We start from the raw sequence: 21821 nt of genomic DNA on the forward strand, positions 1-21821 counted from the left end.
TTCAGCTTTACGCGTGCCATCCTCTGTTTCAAAGCCATCATCATCTTGGAGTGTCTGGATATGCTGTTTCGAGCCACTTACTGATTTAACGTAAGACCAGAACTTCCTACGATTTTCTGTCAAGTCGGTACATAGAATTTTACTTTCGAATTCACTGAACGCTTCTGCGTAGCCCTCCTTACGCTAACTTTGACATCGTTTAGTCTCTGTTTGTCTGAGAGGTTTTGGCTGCGTTTAAACTTGGAGTGAAGCTCTCTTTGCTTTTATAGCAGTTTCCTAAGTTTGTTGTTGAACCACGGTGGGTTTTTCCCGTCCCTCACAGTTTTACTCGGCACGTACCTGTCTAAAACGCATTTTCCAATTGCCTTAAACTTTTTCCATAAACACTCAACATTGTCAGTGTCGGAACAGAAATTTTCGTTTTGATCTGTTAGGTAGTCTGAAATCTGCCTTCTATTACTCTTGCTAAACAGATAAACCTTCCTCCCTTTTTTTATATTCCTATTAACTTCCATATTCAGGGATGCTGTAACGGCCTTATTATCACTGATTCCCTGTTCCGCACTTACAGAGTCGAAAAGTTCGGGTCTGTTTGTTATCAGTAGGTCCAAGATGTTATCTCCACGAGTCGGTTCTCTGTTTAATTGCTCGGGGTAATTTTCGGATAGTGCACTCAGTATAATGTCACTCGATGCTCTGTCCCTACCATCCGTCCTAAACATCTGAGAGTCCCAGTCTACATCGGGTAAATTTAAATCTCCACCTAAGACTATAATATGCTGAGAAAATTTATGTGCAATCTATTCCAAATTTTCTCTCAGTTGTTCTGGCACTAATGCTGCTGAGTCGGGAGGTCGGTAAAAGGAGCCAATTATTAACCTAGCTCGGTTGTTGAGTGTAACCTCCACCCATAATACACTCCTGGAAATGGAAAAAAGAACACATTGACACCCGTGCGACTGCTACGGTCGCAGGTTCGAACCCTGCCTCGGGCATGGATGTGTGTGATGTCCTTAGGTTAGTTAGGTTTAAGTAGTTCTAAGTTCTAGGGGACTAATAACCACAGCAGTTGAGTCCCATAGTGCTCAGAGCCATTTTTGAACACTGACACCGGTGTGTCAGACCCACCATACTTGCTCCGAACACTGCGAGAGGGCTGTAGAAGCAATGTTCACACGCACGGCACAGCGGAAACACCAGGAACTGCGGTGTTGGCCGTCGAATGGCGCTAGCTGCGCAGAATTTGTGCACCGCCGCCGTCAGTGTCAGCCAGTTTGCCGTGGCATACGGAGCTCCATCGCAGTCTTTAACACTGGTAACATGCCGCGACAGTGTAGACATGAACCGTATGTGCAGTTGACGGACTTTGAGCGAGGGCGTATAGTGGGCATGCGGGAGGCCAGCTGGACGTACCGCCGAATTCCTCAACACGTGGGGCGTGAGGTCTCCACAGTACATCGATGTTGTCGCCAGTGGTCGGCGGAAGGTGCACGTGCCCATCGACCTGGGTCCGGACCGCAGCGACGCACGGATGCACGCCAAGACCGTAGGACCCTACGCAGTGCCGTAGGGGACCGCACCGCCACTTCCCAGCAAATTAGGGACACTGTTGGTCCTGGGGTATCGGCGAGGACCATTCGCAACCGTCTCCATGAAGCTGGGCTACGGTCCCGCACACCGTTATGCCGTCTTCTGCTCACGCCCCAACATCGTGCAGCCCGCCTCCAGTGGTGTCGCGACAGGCGTGAATGGAGGGACGAATGGAGACGTGTCGTCTTCAGCGATGAGAGTCGCTTCTCCCTTGGTGCCAATGATGGTCGTATGCGTGTTTGGCGCCGTGCAGGTGAGCGCCACAATCAGGACTGCATACGACCGAGGCACACAGGGCCAACACCCGGCATCATGGTGTGGGGAGCGATCTCCTACACTGGCCGCACACCTCTGGTGATTGTCGAGGGGACACTGAATAGTGCACGGTACATCCAAACCGTCATCGAACCCATCGTTCTACCATTCCTAGACCAGCAAGGGAACTTGCTGTTCCAACAGGACAATGCACGTCCGCATGTATCCTGTGCCACCCAACGTACTCTAGAAGATGTAAGTCAACTACCCTGGCCAGCAAGATCTCCGGTTATGTCCCCCATTGAGCATTTTTGGGACTGGATGAAGCGTCGTCTCACATGGTCTGCACGTCCAGCACGAACCCTGGTCCAACTGAGGCGCCAGGTGGAAATGGCATGGCAAGCCGTTCCACAGGACTACATCCAGCATCTCTACGATCGTCTCCATGGGAGAATAGCAGCCTGCATTGCTGCGAAAGGTGGATATACACTGTACTAGTGCCGACATTGTGCATGCTCTGTTGCCTGTGTCTATGTGCCTGTGGTTCTGTCAGTGTGATAATGTGATGTATCTGACCCCAGGAATGTGTCAATAAAGTTTCCCCTTCCTGGGACAATGTATTCACGGTGTTCTTATTTCAATTTCCAGGAGTGTATTTCGCAGGGACTATCCACTTCTACTTCACTACAGGATAAACTACTATTATTTTTAAGGCTTCTTTATATTCAGAGCGTAGGAATAGTGACTGCTTAAATACTTCTGGGCGCTCTAGAATTGATGTAATGTTGCCTGCTCGGTCTCTACAGGAGCGATTGATACATAGGACCTGTAGAACGTTTCCAACTTCCTCTTTCCACATTGGTTCTTGACACTTTGTAGGTAGCCTTTGCAGGACAGGTGGTTACTATCTTCAAGCATCGGTCTGCGTAGACATTTCAGCATTTCCTTGTCGCTCTGTCATATCTGAAGGGGGTGGGGGGGAGTCTTAATGCTGGCACCTGAAACGATCGTAATGTCATTGCCTGTGGAAGAAGAACCACAGACGCACATCTACGTAACGAAAGAAGCGAGGACGCCCACACATCTACCGTCCACTGGATTCATTCAGTGAAATTGAGGCTTCAAAAAAGAAACAAAGAGATACAATGCATTTCCTGACAGCTGAAGCAGTCCGGGGAACGGGAGGATGAGAAGAGAAGTTCATGTCCATTGCGAGGGCCAACAAGACGTGGGTCAAACGATTCAGGAAAGGAACGCTGATGCTGGCTGATGATGATGATGATGTTTGGATTGTGGGGCGCTCAACTGCGCAGTCATCAGTGCCCAAACAAAGTCCCAATTTTTACACAGTCCGTTGGTTTATTCAATCTAGCCACTATCACGAATGCTGATGTTGATGACGATGAAATGATAAGGACAACACAAACACCCTGTCCCGTGGCAGACAAAATCCCCAACTCGGCCGCGGATCAAGCCTGGAATCCCGTGATCCAGAGGCAGCAACGCTAACTGCTAGACCACGAGCTGCAGGCATGGTTGCCGATGATACACGCTAACTTTCCATCCCAGATAATATGATTCGGCCTCGGTACCAACAACTCAGTCTTGTCTCAAGTTTTGTTCGATGACCTATCTGTTCCTACATTGCAAAAATTAATCAATATCAGTACTCTTCGAACATTTTCGTTTGCTTCTGGTCTGTTATTGGAGAGGATACAATGTCGTCAGCCAGTACTAGACAATGAAGGGCAATAATTCGAGGCTACTGTAAATGATTCATTCTTTTTCAAAGCTCAACATTTGCCAAAGTGTTACAGGAACAGCTGGTATTGATGCTTCAAAAGAACCTTAAATGCACCAAGTTTTCATTCTGCTGCCTAAAAATATTGTATGAGTGCTCCTCTGATGGGCGACGTACGTCCTCGTCTAGCAAGATTCTCTCAAAGGTCACCGCAGAAGCAATGACGTGTTGTTTGAACTGTTCCAGTGTTGTTGGCAGTACGGTTACATAAACACAGTCCTTAACGTACCTACAGAGAAAAAAAATATAACAAATATGTGAGGTCAGATGACCTGGGGTGGCCAAGGAGACAGAGCCGCATCATCTTCATCATTACGCCCAATCCAGCGATTCGGTAGTTCGTCGTTTAGGTAACGACGAGTGTTGTTGCTAGAATGCGGGGGTGCATCCTCATGTTGGAAGATGACATTCAGTTAGTCATGCAAACAACCACAGCTGTAACTTGTCAAGGTAAGAGGTACCCATCACAGTATTCTCACACAAGAAAAGCGGTCCAAAGAGCTTCGTCTGTGACATTGGCCAGAAAACAACCTTTGGCGTATCTCGTTGCTACGCCACAATTTCGTGAGGATGTTCACTGGCACACACACTGTCATTTCGGTGATTACCCTTTCTACATATACGGTTGCTTGCATTGTAGCTAAGTATCAGCATGGAGGCGAATTGGTCATCCGCAAGTGCCCACTCCAGTGTGATGCAAAACTGAAGGCGCCGGCCATAAGCTTCCGGTTTTAAACACCATTCAGCAGTCAAGATTGCATAAAATAATTCTTTATTTAAGACAACCAGATTCAACAGACTGTACTGCCATCTTCAGGTGTTAAACGTTTAGTTGTAAAACAAGTTCATTTTACGCTGAACCTCACGCACAAAATGTCAAGTGGATAAAAATCTGCATGAGGTTCAGCGTAAAATTACTATATTTTGTAACAAAAATTTAACACCCGAAGATGACAGTTAAGTCTGTTGAAAGCGGTGGTCTTAAATAAAGAATTATTTCCTGCGATCATGATTGTTAAATGGTTTTTAACAAGTAAAATAGATCGCCTGTCAGAACTATGAAAATCGGATAATTCTTCCCGTTTTAATTGTTGCACGAGCTGCGGCGGTGCGAAATGTAACCGCCGTTGCAAAAGCTTCCTCACAGTTTTCCGCCATCTTGCAAATTTTTCGCTCATGCAGACGATTGATTTCCCTGGATTGTCTACGACACTTTCCCTCACTCTCTCCACGCTGCATCTGGCACACACGGTCGACCAGTACTTCTCTGTTCACAGGAACAACTATCGACAAGCAATGCTTTGCTTACATGGCTGTTCTTTTTAATCATCCCTTCTGAATGAACACTGTACTATTTTAATAAATGAACATCACATTCCAACACACAAAACCCTTTTCTTGCTTTAGCGTCATTTCTTTAGCACTCGTAACGCCAACTAGTGGGCACAAGGCTCACTCGGTGAGTTTACTGTTCTATTAATGCATCAGTTATGATTATGTATGTAATACTTTGGGAAACGTAGAACTTTGGAAACGAATGAAACATTTGTAGTAGACGAAAGTATGTATATCATTAACTTCATTGTGTCATTGTCCGGCTCCTTAGCTGAGTCGTCAGTCTACTTTTGGCAGTAGTGAGAACGCCTTGTTTGCTTGTCGGCTGTTGTGCTGCTTGCGAGTGAGCGTACGTTTATTTAGTACTGCCTAGCGGCTTGTCTGAAGAGTGTGACTTAATCTACCATCATAGAGTTTTCGTACCGTCAAGCCACGATTAAATTAACGGCCCAAGGCGTATAAAGAACGATTTATACGGGCTAAAATGTGTTTCCGTCGCAAGATGTTCTCGGAATTAGTTTTCCAATTCTCAGATCTACTGTGTACATAAAACTGACGAATGAACATCTCCAGCTGTACCTAGAAAGAGTACCGCCCTTCGATAATGGCACAGCCACTTATCGAAGTATTAGGTGTTCCATGACCAGCCAGCCAGCCAGCCAGCAGTCCAGCCAGCCAGCGAGCGATCCACCCAGCCAGCCCAGCAGCCTCTGCGGTCGCCTCCCGCCAGCGGGAGCGGAGTGCGGCTTCGGCCCCAGTCAGCGTTTCGTCCGTCTTCGTCCATCTATGTCTGTCTTCGTCAGTCTTCGTGAGTTCCTTGTTTTCTTCTTTAATTTTGTCCAGTCCTTTCCTGTTCTTTTCCTTCTTTTCCCAATGTAATCATGACAACTCCCACAACCACAACCACTACCACTGCCACTGCCACTGCCCACGTCGGTACTGTCGCCATCCATTCGCACCGTCCCACTTTACCCCTACAGGCCGTCCTCTTCCTCCTCCTCCTCCTCCTCCTCCTCCATCTCTACCATGCCTTCCTTCACACGCATGACCTGGACACTGGACACACTACGACGCCACCGGCAACTACGTGGGTCTGGCGACAGACATGCAACTCCACCCAAGCGCCCGAATACCAACTTCCGCCTCAGTCTCCATGAGCAGCGCTAGCGACAATTCTCCAGCACCACAACCTTGTGAACTCCTAGGGGGCTGTTAATGGCTAATGTCAGGGATTTACGCATTTCACCAGCCAGTCTTCCTTTCGCCTCAATAGTCTTTATATCTCTTGAGAAACTGTTGGTGGGACCCAGGCTGCTGAGATCTGGCCCATTGTGTTCTCTGACCATGGCACATGTGCCATCAGTATCTGCCGCCAATGGGTGCGGCGCGGCCGGGGACCATGGAAACTGAACACGATCCATCATACTACACCCGACTGCTGGCAGCTCATTGATGCAAGTGGACAGTTTACTGTCAATACCATAGTGCATGTCAGTCTACCCTGTCATGGTGGGTCCTATATTCAAAGTCTGCATTTAGAAAGGACTTGATTGGTTACAGAAGAGAGGTCGCGTCTTGGTGGATATGTACTCAAGATTTCTACTTCACCTTTTATCAGGGATGTACCATGATGCCATATCCGCCAGAGTGCCAGACGAGGATGACGCATGACTAGGCACAGCTCACATCCCTCTCTCGACTTCACCTTGATGGAGCTTCTGTCAGGGCATGCACACACAAAGGCTTAGCACAGGAGCATCTTTCTATGTACCATGTGATAGCAGAAGGCGCCACCATCGGAGAACTTTCATTAACATTCTTATGACTGATGACGGGCACTGCTTAGATGCCCAATGTGATATAAGGTCTGCCCTCCATGCTCACTATGTTATGCTGTACAACGACATCACCCTGTCGACATTCAAGTGGCCTCCCGACCCTCGTTTGGCCCGGTTCCTGTGGATGCAGCGATGGATGTGCTTGTCGACGTCACAAAGGATAAAGTCCACGATGCTATCAAGGAGGGTGCTATGAGCAAGTAGACTGGCCCTTACGGTGTCCCACTAGAGGTTTGTCCGTCATTTCGTCCCCTAATGGCGACGGTGTGGACGGAAATTTGTCGGCACCTTATGTCGCCTTTCGTGCTGATCCCAGCAGCTTTCTCGATGGTCTCATGATTCCCACCCACAAACCTCGGGATACCTCATGAGTATGCGGTTACTACTCATTCACGTTGTTCAACGGCAACTCGAAGACCTTTACCTGGCTGTTGGCTGAACTCTTTAAACAAACAGTCCAGTACACGGTTTCCCATGCTCAAACTTCTTTGTGACGTGCCCGTAGAATCTGGACCGCTCTCTGACGCCATCGAGACATAATGGCTCTTGCTCACACTCGTCGTGTTCCGGGACTTTGGCAGCTCTCAACTTCAGCCAGGGTCCACCACGACTACCTGGAAGGGGAGGTCCGCAATATGGGATACCCTGATGCTACCATCGACGTCGTAATGCGTATCCTTCGTGGAATTACGCCCAGTGTACTCCATAACGGCCACCTCACTTCTCCCATCTTGATCCGTCTTTCAGTGCATCGAGGTTGCCCACTACCTGTTCTCTCTTACGTTTCCGTCAAGGAACCACTGCTATGTAGCCTCCGTCAACGCCTGTCTGGAATGTCTCTCGGTGGCCGTGTATTCAGCTGCACTACTTACTGTATGACAAGGCTCTCGCCATCGTTCTTCGTAGCGTTGCTGAGGCGAGGGAGTCACTGGCATTGATTACCATCTGCAGCGAAGATTCTTGTAGCTGCCTTCACGTCCGCAAATCGAGTGCCATGGCAATAGGCCCGGGCTTTCTCTGGACAGTGCCGCTCCATTGCGTGTAGCTTGCGACTCGATTTCGGAAGTGATCTGCGGCCCACGAGTGCCCTTCATTGCTGGGGCCTACTGTCCCAACTACGAGCTGGGCTCGTAGATCATCTTTTACGAGATGTATATTTGGCATCACGTGTCCCCCACTTGGGACACACATTTTCTATTCCACCGCCCATGGCCCGCTATATGCTAGCGGAACTGGGCTCGTAGGTTTGCCCCAGCTTGCTGTTCAAGATAAGGTGCGAGACCCTCACCCTCCCACGGTGCAGGGGTTGTTTAGGCCTGTATCCTGTTCATGACAGAGCGACAGCCCTCTTCGCCAGCTGTCAGTTTGTGCTGCGGCGCCGTTGTCCAACGTCCGTTAGCAGACTGTTGCTGGTCGCGCTTGAACTACGCCATCTCTCAGCCCCTATCCAGCTTTCGGGCGTCCTGCCGTCCCTTCTTTACTTCTACCATTCCCTCGAACTGAGCTATGACCGTACTGCGACATTGCCAGCTCGCTTGTCATCAACGAAGGCGTTCGGAACAGAGCACCGAGTGTGGTTGCGGGAAAGCACCCCCACGTCGACTGGCGTGCCATCTGGCGATGGGTTTTTCTCCGAAAAACTACGCGTCTATAGTCTCACCGAGTCAAGCGACTTGCCACTCCCTCATCCTCGCGACGTCGGCTTCTTGCTATTATCAATCAAAGGAAAACAAAAAATAACTAAATAACTAAATCACTGATGTTCTTTGTACTTCTGTTCCACGCTCCCTTCGCTTTCCTTGTTTCCTATAGGGAGGAAACGGATGATGGTGACCAGGCCTCGAGCGGCGAACCCTGGCCACTTTGCCCAAAAAATATGTGGTCATTGCCTCTGACTGCCATGCAGCAACCGGGGTTCGATTCCCGGCCCGGTTGGAGATTTTCTCCGCTCGGGTGCGGGATGTTGTGTTGCGCTCATCGTCATTTCATCGTTGTCGACATACAACTCGTCCAATGTGGCATCAGCTGAAAAGACTTGCACATCGTTGGGCGAGCTTCCCCAGGTGGGAAACCACAAATCAATGCCATACGATCATTTCACTCTGCCATTTCCTGATGACCTTTTCCAGAAGTAGCTTAAAGAGTAATGGAGATAATCCTTCTGCTTTTCTGCCCCCTGTTTTCATTTCAAATGGTTCAGCGTGCTTCCCCCCCTCCCCCTTCCACACACGTTTTGGACTACTAAAAATATTTTAGGGACAGTTGTGAGTATAGTCAACAAAAGGTTATGCCAAAAACCTCACTTGGGCTTTAATAGTGCACTGAAACTGAAGCGAAGCACGAAATGATGTTTCGATTATGACTCGTAAATGTTCGTGGAAGTAATGTCGTTCGATCTCGGTGGCCAAATCATTCGCTCGATGTGTCCAGAACATCCTCTAATCGGGAACAATAGTGGCCCAGTAATAGGGCGCATTGTCATCCATAAAAAAAATATCAATCGACATTTGGGAACATGAAGTTCGTGAATCGCTGCAAATGGCCTCCATTTAGCCGAACATAGCCGTTTCCAGCCAGTGATCTGTTCAATTGGACCAGAGGATCCAGTGTACACCACGTAATAAAAACAGCCTACACTACTATGGAGCTACCACAAGCTTACAAGGTATCTTGGTGACAACTTGGGTACACAGGTCGTGGGGGTCTTGAACCCTACCATCAGCTCTTACCACCTGAAATCGGAGCCTATCTGACCAGGCCACAATTTTCCAGTCGTATAGGGTCCAAGAGATATGGTTACGAGCAGAAGAGAGGCACTACAGGCGATGTCGTGTTGTCCACCTTGATTTCTGCTGTTATTTTAAGCAGTGTCGCTTGTCTCTTAGCATTGACAACTCCACGCAAATGCCGATGGTCTCGGTCTTTATGTCGTCGTGAGAGATAATGACTGAAATTTGGTGTTCTCGACAAACTCTTGACATTGTGGATATCGTATTATTGAAGTCCCTACCAATGTCGAAATGGAATATCCCATGCGTCTAGTTCCAACTACCATCTCGTGTTCAAAGTCTGTTAATTCCATTGTGCGAACATAAACACGTCCGACAAGTTTCTACATGAATCACCGGAGTAAAAATGACAGCTTCGCCAATGCACTGCCCTTTTATACCTTTAAGTGCGGAGGCACCCTCGGTAGATGAAACCAGGTGCTGCGCAATACCGTGCAATCCCACCACCACGAGCTCCAAACCCTGTGGAGTGGCGCACGTAGGAGATTAATTATTAACAGTATTAGTACTGAAAAGTAGAGAGACATTTCTGTATCAACTGCTTAGACATTTCATAGTACGCCGTAAAAGAACTTCATTCGCAACCGAGATACAAGTACCAAATTTTTAAAACTGGAACTACGCTACTTTTTCCGTCGGAACAGCATGTCTCGAAGAGACAAATAGAGTGATCTACTTCTTTTGTAGATCTAAGAACTTATCACGGAGGGATTGTATGCTGCTGTTGCGGCTGTTGAATGACCCCGAAAATGAATCCACTCTCCAAGGAAATTGCGTTGCTAAGGCAATAGGAACGTGATGTTTGCGCTACTCTGGATGGAAACTTTTGCTGTCTAGCCACGAGATAATTCCTCAGTTTTATATTCAATGAAGAGCAGAGAAACTACTGTGTTGATAGATCAGGTGTTTGTATTAGTAATGCTGAAATTCACTTCCATTGTGTTGATTGTAAAACATTCATATTTCCAAATCGTTAGTAACGCATAAACCATTCTCTGGAGTACTGTGTCATTTAATAATGACATTTACTTGCATGTTCTTGATTTACGGCAAATTTCAGCTAAATCATCAAAAGCAGAACTGTATGCAGAATTGTTTCTAGGCAAACGCTGTCCATCTCGTCGTACCCTGGATAGTACCATCAAAAGACATTGTAAGACTAGAAATCCGAAAAAGGAAACACCATTCATAAAAGAAGAATGCTACCAATGTAACTGTAGATGTAGTTCTTATTGGAGTTTCTGCAATAGTTCCGCAAATCAAATCTCATCAAATACAAATAAAAGCATAGACATAAGTAACATAATTTTTCTTCATCAAGAGAAACATGGTAATGATTTTCAACATCATTTTGTAAACGCGCATAGAAGGACGACGCCGATCTAAACACACAGGTATACAGAATGTTAGGGGTATAAGTACAATTATTTTTAGTGGTGAATATGGACACTGTACTGAACAAGATGAAGTCAGTACTAAACCCATTTGCGGACTAATAATCATAGTTGTTAGGAGTACAATGTTTTTAAGTTGCTTGGAACCTCCAAGTACATTAATGCTTATTTTCCCAAGGACCTATATCTCTAACGTCGATCAGTTGTAGAACTTTGGAACACGTATTATGTTCTAGTATAATGACTTTTCTGGAGACTAGAAATCTACTCTGTAGGAATCAGCGTGGGTTTCGAAAAAGATGGTCGTGTGAAACCCAGCTCGCGCTATTCGTCCACGAGACTCAGAAGGCCATAGACACGGGTTCACAGGTAGATTCCGTGTTTCTTGACTTCCGGAAGGCGTTCGGTACAGTTCCCCACAGTCGTTTAATGAACAAAGTAAGAGCATATGGTCTATCAGACCAATTGTGTGATCAGATTGAAGAGTTCCTAGATAACAGAACGCAGCATATCATTCTCAATGGAGAGAAGTCTTCCGAAGTAAGAGTGATTTCAGGTGTGCAGCAGGGGAGAATCATAGGACCGTTGCTATTCGCAATATACATAAATGACCTTGTGGATGACATCGGAAGTTCACTGAGGCTTTTTGCAGATGATGCTGTGGTGTAACGAGAGGTTGTAACAATGGAAAATTGTACTGAAATGAAGGAGGATCTGCAGCAAATTGACGCATGGTGCAGTGAATGGCAATTGAATCTCAATGTAGACAAGTGTAATGTGCTGCGAATACATAGAAAGATACATCCCTTATCATTTAGCTACAAAACAGCAGGTCAGCAACTGGAAGCAGTTAATTCCATAAATTATCTGGGAGTACGCATTAGGACTGATTTAAAATGGAATGATCATATAAAGTTGATCGTCGGTAAAGCAGATGCCAGACTGAGATTCATTGGAAGAATTCTAAGGAAATGCAATCCGAAAACAAAGGGAGTAGGTTACAAAATGGTTCAAATGACTCTGAGCACTATGGGAGTTAACATCTGTGGTCATCAGTCCCCAAGAACTTAGAACTACTTAAACCTAACTAACCTAAGGACATCAGACACATTCATGCCCGAGGCAGGATTCGAACCTGCGCGGTTCCGGACTGAGCGCCTAGAACCGCTAGACCACCGCGGCCGCCAAGAAGTAGGTTACAGTACGCTTGTTCGCCCACTGCTTGAATAGTGATCAGCAGTGTGTGATCCGTACCAGATAGGGTTGATAGAAGAGATGGAGAAGATCCAACGGAGAGCAGCGTGCTTCGTTACAGGATCATTTAGTAATCGTGAAAGCGTTACGGAGATGATAGATAAACTCCAGTGGAAGACTCTGCAGGAGAGACGCTCAGTAGCTCGGTACGGGCTTTTGCTGAAGTTTCGAGAACATACCTTCACCGAGGAGTCAAGCAGTATATTACTCCCTCCTACATATATCTCGCAAAGAGACCATGAGGATAAAATCAGAGAGATTAGAGCCCACACAGAAGCATACCGACAAGCTTTCTTTCCACGAACAATACGAGACTGGAATAGAAGGGAGACCCGATAGAGGTACTCAGGGTACCCTCCGCCACACACCGTCAGTTGGCTTTCGGAGTATGGATGTAGATGTAGAGGCAGCAGGTCAGGTGTTCAAGTGTGGATGTGTGGACGCAAAACTGTTATGCAATACTGACAAGTGAATTCCACTTCGTGGTGCAGTTAAGGTTGCAGAAGACATCAGGTAGGAAAGTATATGTCATGTCTGAAGGAAGACTGTTAGACGCAGACAAAAAACAAGTTACACACTGAAGTGGGTGCATACTTAGGTACCAATGGTCACAATATCAGCACTTACATCCCTAACACCCTGTATATTGTCCTCAAAATATAGTTATTTAGTTGCAGAAGTATTTCATTTAAGCTTTATTTATGTTGCTTACTTCCTATGGGGTGTGGTTTTGTTACACAAGTCAATATTTAGCTTTCCTATAGTTTTTGTTCTTAAAAACAGCTCGTGTTACTTGAAGTCCCAATAGTCGCGACATAGGCCGATATTCTGCGTGCTGTAAACAGGTATAATGCTATTTATATTATCTTAATAGTGTAAATTTCATTAAACAAGACAGCTGTTAGTTCAACAGTGTCTACATTCTACTTAAAATGCAATTTAACCTTTACAAATCGTATTCCTGAACAGAGTTAATGTTATATACTAACTGGAAGGATGCGACCCAAATCAATATTTTCCATTTATAAATTTTAGAAACATAACCAAACAGTTTTGCGAAAGCATAACCTCTCAGATCAAAGAAACTATTAATTCATTCTTCTAACATTACATCACTAAATCAGTATAAAAGCAGCTCCAATAGCACAAAACACGTTAGTTTCGCTTTTGTTAACACACAGCCAAATTAATGTACTTAACAATCTTCATACATTATTTCAAGATATACATGGTGGTCCATTGATAGTGACCAGGCCAAATATCTCACAAAATAAGCATCAAACGAAAAAACTACAAAGAACGAAACTCGTCTAGCTCGAAGGGGGAAACCAGATGGTGCTATGGTTGGCCTGCTACATGGCGCTGCCGTAGGTGAAACGGACATCAACTGCGTTTTTTTTTTAATAGGAACCCCCATTTTTATTACATATACGTGTAGTACGTAAAGAAATATGAATGTTTTAGTTCGACCACTGTTTTCGCTTTATGATAGATGGCGCTGTAATAGTCACAAACGTGTAAGTACGTGGTATCACGTAACATTCCGCCAGTGCGGACGGTATTTGCTTCGTGACACATTACCCGTGTTAAAATGGATCGTTTACCAATTGCGGAAAAGGTCGGTATCTTGTTGATGTATAGCTATTGTGATCAAAATGACCAACGGGCGTGTGCTATGTATGCTGCTCGGTATCCTGGACGACATCATCCAAGTGTCCGGACCGTTCGCCGGATAGTTATGTTATTTAAGGAAACAGGAAGTGTTCAGCCACATGTGAAACGTCAACCACGATCTGAAACAAATGATGATGCCCAAGTAGGTGTTTTAGCTGCTGTCGTGGCCAATCCGCACATCAGTAGCACACAAAGTGCGCGAGAATCGGGAATCTCAAAAAGGTCGGTGTTGAGAATGGTACATCAACATCTATTGCACCAGTACCATATTTCTATGCACCAGGAATTGCATGGCGACGACTTTGAACGTCCTGTACAGTTCTGCCACTGGGCACAAGAGAAATTACGGGACGATGACAAATTGTTTGCACGCGTTCTCTTTAGCGACGAATCTTCATTCACCAAAAGCGGTAACGTAAACCGGCATAATATGCACTATTGGTGAACGGAAAATCCACGATGGCTGCGACAAGTGGAACATCAGCGACCTTGGTGGGTTAATATATGATGCGGCATTATGGGAGGAAGGATTATTGGCCCCCATTTTATCGACGGCAATCTAAATGGTGCAATGTATCCTGATTTCCTACGTAATTTTCTACCGATGTTACTACGAGGTGTTTCACTGCATGACAGAATGGCGATGTACTTCCAACATGATGAATGTCCTGCACATAGCTCGCGTGCGATTGAAGCGGTATTGAATAACATATTTCATGACAGGTGGATTGGTCCTCGAAGCACAATACAATGGCCCTCACGTTCAACGGATCTGATGTCCCCGGATTTCTTTCTGTGGGGAAAGTTGAAGGACATTTGCTATCGTCATCCACCAAGAACGCCTGACAACATGCGTCAGCACATTGTCAATGCATGTACGAACATTACGGAATGCAAACTACTCGCTGCTGAAAGGACTGTCGTTACACTTACTGCCAAATGCATTGAGGTTGACGGACATCATTTTTAGCATTTATTGCATTAATGTGGTATTTACAGATAAACACGCTGTAACAGCATGCATTCTCAGAAATGATAAGATAGTGAGGCATACTAAAGGAGGGAGGGGGGGGGAGGTGAGATATGACTTCTCTGCGGTTTACTTCGGTCATGCTGATTGCGTATTTGTCCTGACTGTTGCAAGAAGGGTTTCACTGGGGATGGAGTAACCTAAACAGGACTGAAAATGGAAGATTGGTAAATTTGTTTCATCAAAGCACAAGAGATGGATCTCGGACCACGAATGGTCAAATACCTTTTGTCATGGGCACTATTGCTGGATCTTTTTTAAGATAAATCCATGAAGAATTTCCTTTGAATAAATAGAACTGCATCAGTTTAGAACTTCCTTAATAAACACTTACATTCTGCCACACCAAATGGCAAATTAACTTGATGTCTGAAATCACGAGTAACGTGGGACATTTCACATACTTAAACAATCGGTCATCAAAACATACAAATAAAGAAACTAAAATACATCACATTGAATTTTAGTCCTAATCCCTGAACTGTACGGTAGTTTGTGTCTTTTGGGGGGTGGTGTGGAGGCACAGAAATCCAACATGTAGTAGTGTCGTTGTATGAAGAATAGGGTGCAGGAATACTTCAATGGGCAGGAGGTAATGCATTTATATTTGAAACGAGACAGCGTTTAAATCGAAACACCGTCTTTCTGCAGTAAGTGAAGATATAAGCAATTAAATATCAGCTGCTGAATTAACAGCGCTTGACAGGAGCAAGAAATTTATCATTTTGTCTTTGCATCGATCACTCAGTTTTGTGTCAAGACATAAACATAAACAAAAATGTCATAAACGTAGCTAATGGAACATCCAAAAACGTGCTTCACAGTTTCAGCATGGCCTTGTTAGTCAATAGTGTAACAAGGGTAACTACAATTACAGCATCAGTAATTGACTAAGTGGTCACTAGAACGAAGAGGGAAACGTGAGAAGTGGCTATAAATATCTTGGCCGCACATATCATTTCTAGCAATTACATCTCTTAGTACAGATCTTTTACCAGAAGTTAAAATGCAAGATTTTTCAAGAGAACTGGGAAACCAAAGTTGAGGTAAAGTAAGTAGAAAAACTATCGTCAATGCAAAATTCTCTAAGTTATCAACATTATTTATATTGACTTTTGAAAAGACGTTTCCGCGAGTACCCGCATGACTAGCAACGTCTTACAAAACCTAACAGTTATCAGCAGTATTAATCCTCCCAAACCTTTAAGTACCTCAGTTCCACGAAAAAGAGTTATAATGATCCATAGTTTTTACATTTCTGCTACAGGTGAAAAAGAATTGGGGAAGAATTCACAAAAGTGGTTCTCCGGAAAGAACTACTGTCACAGGCTTATTCTTAGGCCATTCTGACCTTTTTGATAATTTTCACCATAAGTTTATTTTAAAAAATCTAGAATCATAAAAAATAAGAGATACAGCTAATGACTAGGTCTGATTGCACCTGTCAGATAGGGTAGAAGGAAAGGAGACAACTCTATCCTCAAATAAGGTCAATCTTTTAATACAGAAATTCCTTAGCGTAACATATTAGGACCAATAGTCTTCCTGATATGCATCAGTGACTTCACCAATAGCACTAGTGACGGGAAACAATTCTGGTTGATGTTGACAGCAATATTATAGACACATATACATACCTACTCTGCAATTCACATTTTAGTGCTTGGCAGAGGGTTCTTGGAACGACATTCAAACTATTTCTTTATCGTTCCACTCTCTACCAGCACGTGGGAAGAAAGAACATGTAAATCTTTTTGTACGAGCTCTGATTTCTCTTATGTTATTATGATGATCGTTTTTCCCTGTATAGGTTGAACACAAAAAAAATATTTTCACATTCATAGAAGAAAGTTGGTGATTAAAGTTCGTGAAAAGTTATCGGCGCAACGGAAAATTCAGTGTTTCAATGATTGCCATGCTAAATGGCTTATCACATCCAAGACACTGTCACCCCTACTTCGCGTTAATACAAAGCGATTTGTCTGCCTTTGAACTTTCTCAATGTCATCCATGAATCCTACCTGGTAATGATTCCACTAAGCACAGCAACAATCTATCAAAGGACGAACAAACCTAGTGCAGGCAGTCTCTTTAGGAGATCTGTTGTACCTTCAGTGCCAGTAAAACGTAGTCTTTGGTTCGCCTTCCCCACAAGATTGTCTACGTGATCGTTCCAACTAAAGTTGTTCATAATTGTAATTCCTAGGTACTTAGTCTAACTGACAGTCTTTAAATTTGTGTGATTTATCGTGTAATCGGAATTTAATGAACTTCTTTTGGCACTCATGTGGATGACCGCACACTTTTCCTTATTGCCACTTTTCGCAAAATTTAGATATTGTGTCTATGTCATTTTTCAATTGTCGCTTTGAGAAGAAGTTAACCGTTTGCAGAGAGAGCTAATGAAACCCTCAAGAATGTTCACAATACGCATAAAGAGAAGCTCAACATGAACAAAACAGATGTCATGAATTGACAGAGTTAAAAAAAATGTTTTTTTCCTCTCTAAACTGTAATAACAAACACAGAATTTCTAGGAATGAATAATGATTTTTAGGGAGGCGATATAAACACACAGATATTTGTGAACAGAATGCCACCATCATGTAATACCGATATAGCTCTGTCATCAGTGTATAACAGCCAGTGTCCTTTAGTTACATACTATTCATACGTATTCTCATGAAATTCTTTTCTGAAGAACTATACACAACATGTGAACACTATTTTTAAACTACGGAAGAGATCTGTAGAAATAATAACCAAAAATAGTAATCGAGCTCATTGTAAACATCCTCGAAACTTTAGGGATTTTAATCTCAGCATGTGAGTACATTTGCCAGTCGGTTATGAACGTAAAAAATAACCCATAGAGTTTCTGCTCTCATCATGACTGTGGAACAAGCTCTACACTGAATGTGCATTTATCAATATAGAATAAACATAAAACTCAAAACAGTACCTTCTGTTAAGTAATAAAATTTTCCACTGACTTGTCCAAGGAGATTAAAGAATATGCTAAGGCGAAGCTAAGAAGTTCATGTTAAACATTACAAGCTCAGCAATTTTTTAGAAAGTTTCTCTTGGAGGAAATCAGTGGTCTAGCTGAAACACTTTAAAATTCATTAAAAACAGTGTTGAGCGCCATAAAAAATTTATTTGTAATGATAACCGGTTTCGGCCATAATGAGACCATCTCCAGACTGGTTATACCATGTTGGTAGACGGTGGCAGTGAACGGACGAGATGTTGTAGATCCACGAACGTCAACTACTCAATAGAACATATAATTGACAGATGAAATCCCCTCGGACTACAAGAAGAACGTAATAATTCCCGTTTCAAAGAGGATAGTTGGTGACGCGGGAGTATTACTGAAAGTAATATAATGAATTTAGTAAGTCATGGTTGCAAATTAATGACACAAATTATCTACGCCAGAATGGAAAACCTTGTAGAAAACCACCTCATGGAAGACTAGTTTAGGTTCCAGAGAAATGAAGGTACACGCGAGGCTTACGTAGAATACAAAAGGAGGTTAATGAAATGCAATTGTAGATTTAGAAAAAGGTTTCGACACCTTTGACAGGAATACCCCCTTTGAAATTCTGAAAGGATAAACTGGAAGTAAAAGGTTATATACAACTTACATAGAAAACGTACTGCAGTCATAAAGAGTTGTGCAGGCAGTGAAGCAAACAAAGTGAAGTTCAGGGAAAAGAAATAAAAATTTTGCGGTTTGCTGTTGACATTTCAATACAGTCTGAGACGGCAAAGGACTTGAAAAAGCAGTTGAACGGAATGGATAATTGATTGAAAAGAGGTTGTAAGATTAACATCAACAAAGTTAAAACAAGTGTAATGGAAAGGAATGATACACCAAAAGCAGTAGATGAGTTTTACTATTTGAGCAACAAAATAACTGGCCATGGATGAAGCAGAGATGGTATAAAATGCAGACTGACAATAGGAATAAATGCGTCCCTGAAAAAAAAAATGTTAACACCTAATATAAATTTACATGTTAGGCAGTATTTCGTGAAGGTATTTGTATCGAGTCTAACTGAGTATGGAAATGAAAGAAGGACACTAAGCAGAGAATAGTAGCTTTTGAAATGTAGTGAAATTGAAAAATGTTGAAAATTAGATGGCTAGGTCGAAAAGCTAATGAGGAGGTACTGAACAGGATTGGAGAAAATGCAATTAATGGCATAACTTGACTAAAGGAGTCGGTTGAAAGGATTGTAAGGTGTCAGGCAAATCCAACACCTTCCATGAAAACCCTGACATGATAAGCAAATCCAGTAGTATGTTACATAGCTCGGAATAAATCGTGACATTAAATTAACCAAAGTAATACGAGTAACGAGTGAGCAAATGGAATACCACAGACTAACACAAGAATGCCTAAATGCATGTCGTACCTTCCCACCAAGAGACCGACGCAGTTCCGAGACGGCGAGCCGGATGGCTGCTGCGCCGACCGCCTCTCCCCTGACGAACACCGCCAAGGTAATGAACGCACGCGATGCCGCATAACAACGCATGAAGCTTCACTCAGAACTGCAGAAGTCTCATCTGTTACACCTCCTTTTTGCGTAATACTAGTGTCGATCGTCAATTAAAACTCATGGTGTTCACATTTGCAACTTGAAGTAAAAAATCTGAAACGCGATGATTCTTTGTTGTATAATTATTGAGAAGCCACATTAGCCACTGTAATTTACGACAAGTTAGATAAGTAATTAAAGATAATTGAGGGTCACTGTAGACCATTTTGATAGTTTTCTCTTTTGTGAAACTTAATTTAAACCTAGATTATAGATGTGATATGGCATAGGTCATCCTTCGACCCATTGTAGAACTTGGAAACCCATTCAGGGAATATTCGTTCACATTTTTGTTGAAAGCAGTTGGTTTTTACCATCCTGTATTAAAACACTTCCTTTTATCAGTAGTGCAATTTATAAACAATGTTTTGTGAGTAGAATAAAATTTCCAATGGTAAACTTAACTGCTTTTTCGACGTTATTTTACCAGCTAACTAAAAATAGGAAAGCCTTGAACCCCTTCCACTAAATTTAGTTAGTATTAAGATTCTTTTACAGGGAGTGCAGTGGAGCTGACGCTGAGATCATTTAGTATTTCGTTATATCATCGCTAGTCTCACTGAACTCTTCTGAATTCTACACGTCATGTGTGGTCTGGCGTCTCCTTACCAGCAACAGGTCCCAGGTTCAAACTAGTTAATTCCCTAAAAAACACGCTCAGAGCGTCGTTGCGTGAAAGTGGTAGGGAGACAGGATATAGAACAAACAGACACCACCATGAATGTTTTTAGAGGACACGTCGTGATGCATCTAGGAATCGTCATTTTTATAATGAAAGGAAGTGTGGAAGGGTGTACATTGTTGTAGGAGACTAAGGTTTGATTACATTAGGCAGCTTCGAATGGATGCAGGTTGCACTAACTATGCAAAGATGAAGAGTCCTGCACAGGCCAGACAGCCGTGGAGGGCTGCATTAAACCAGTATGCAGAGTACAAGGATACCATAAGTAAGCAATTACTGCTGCGTGTAGTGTAATTACCCAAAGTGTGTGGACATCAGTTGAGTTCTTAACTAACGTAGCGTGTTCAAAAGAGTCGTAATGCAAATGTTCCTCTCTTCCAGGAGATGCTTTAAAAATTCACTAACAGAAACGTGACCGTTCATAATAATGTCTTCATTGTATTATTTCTCGAATTTTGGGTCCACTTATTTCATATGTTATTTTGCTTACTATACGAATTTTGGCGTTGTGTGTATGACATACCATATGTAAAAAATTAAAACCGGAAGAAGTAATGCGATTTCCAATTAAAATAATAGATTTTATCCTGCATATTCTAATACTTATGTAAATAAAGCTAACTGTATCATCTCAACTCCATTAAATTATTTTCCTTTGGTATGAAACTTGTTTGAAAATTTGCAAAGTCTAATGCCCAAACCCGACATTGCGTCTTATTCCTGCGGCGCAAGATGTCTTGGAGAGTGGCACAAACGTCTGGGAGGAGGACCATTCAATGGCCACAACTCAGCATAACATTCCGCAAATTCCCATGTTCAATAAACTTTTACTCCATGATTCATATTAGATCTGCAAAAGGCTTACATCTCTTAATCTGTCAAATACAGCAAGAGAACGCATTGCAGTTTAATTCATGAAGCTCTGCTCACTATCTGTCTCTGTGAGCCGGCCGATGTGGCCGGGCGGTTCTAGGCGCTTCAGTCTGGAACCGCGCGACCGCTACGGTCGCAGGATCGAGTCCTGCGTCGGGCATCGATGTGTGTGATGTCCTTAGGCTAGTTAGGTTTAAGTAGTTCTAAGTTACAGGGGACTGGATGACCCCAGATGTTAAGTACCATAGTGCTCAGAGCCATTTGAAGCATTTGTCTGTGTGAAAACAGATTGCTGTTAGTATTTAACCGGTCAAAAGTAAAGTGAAGAGAGAAAGAACTTATGGCATATCACCCTTCATACAAAGAGTAATTCAGAAGAAATAGTAAATATTGTAGGACAAGATGACATATATTACACTACTGGCCATTGAAATTGCTACACCACCAAGATGACATGCTACAGACGCGAAATCTAACCGACAGGAAGAAAATGCAGTGATGTGCAAATGATTAGCTTTTCAGGGCATTCACAGAAGGTTGCCGCCAGTGGCGACACTTACAACGTGCTGACCTGAGGAAAGTTTCCAACCGATTTCTCATACACAAATAGCAGTTGACCGGTGTTGCCTGATGAAACGTTGTTGTAATGCCTCGTGTAAGGAGGAGAAATGCGTACCATCACGTTTCCACTTTGAT

The sequence above is a fragment of the Schistocerca gregaria genome, chromosome 3, assembly GCF_023897955.1.
Source record: "Schistocerca gregaria isolate iqSchGreg1 chromosome 3, iqSchGreg1.2, whole genome shotgun sequence".
Taxonomy (NCBI): Eukaryota; Metazoa; Arthropoda; class Insecta; order Orthoptera; family Acrididae; genus Schistocerca; species Schistocerca gregaria.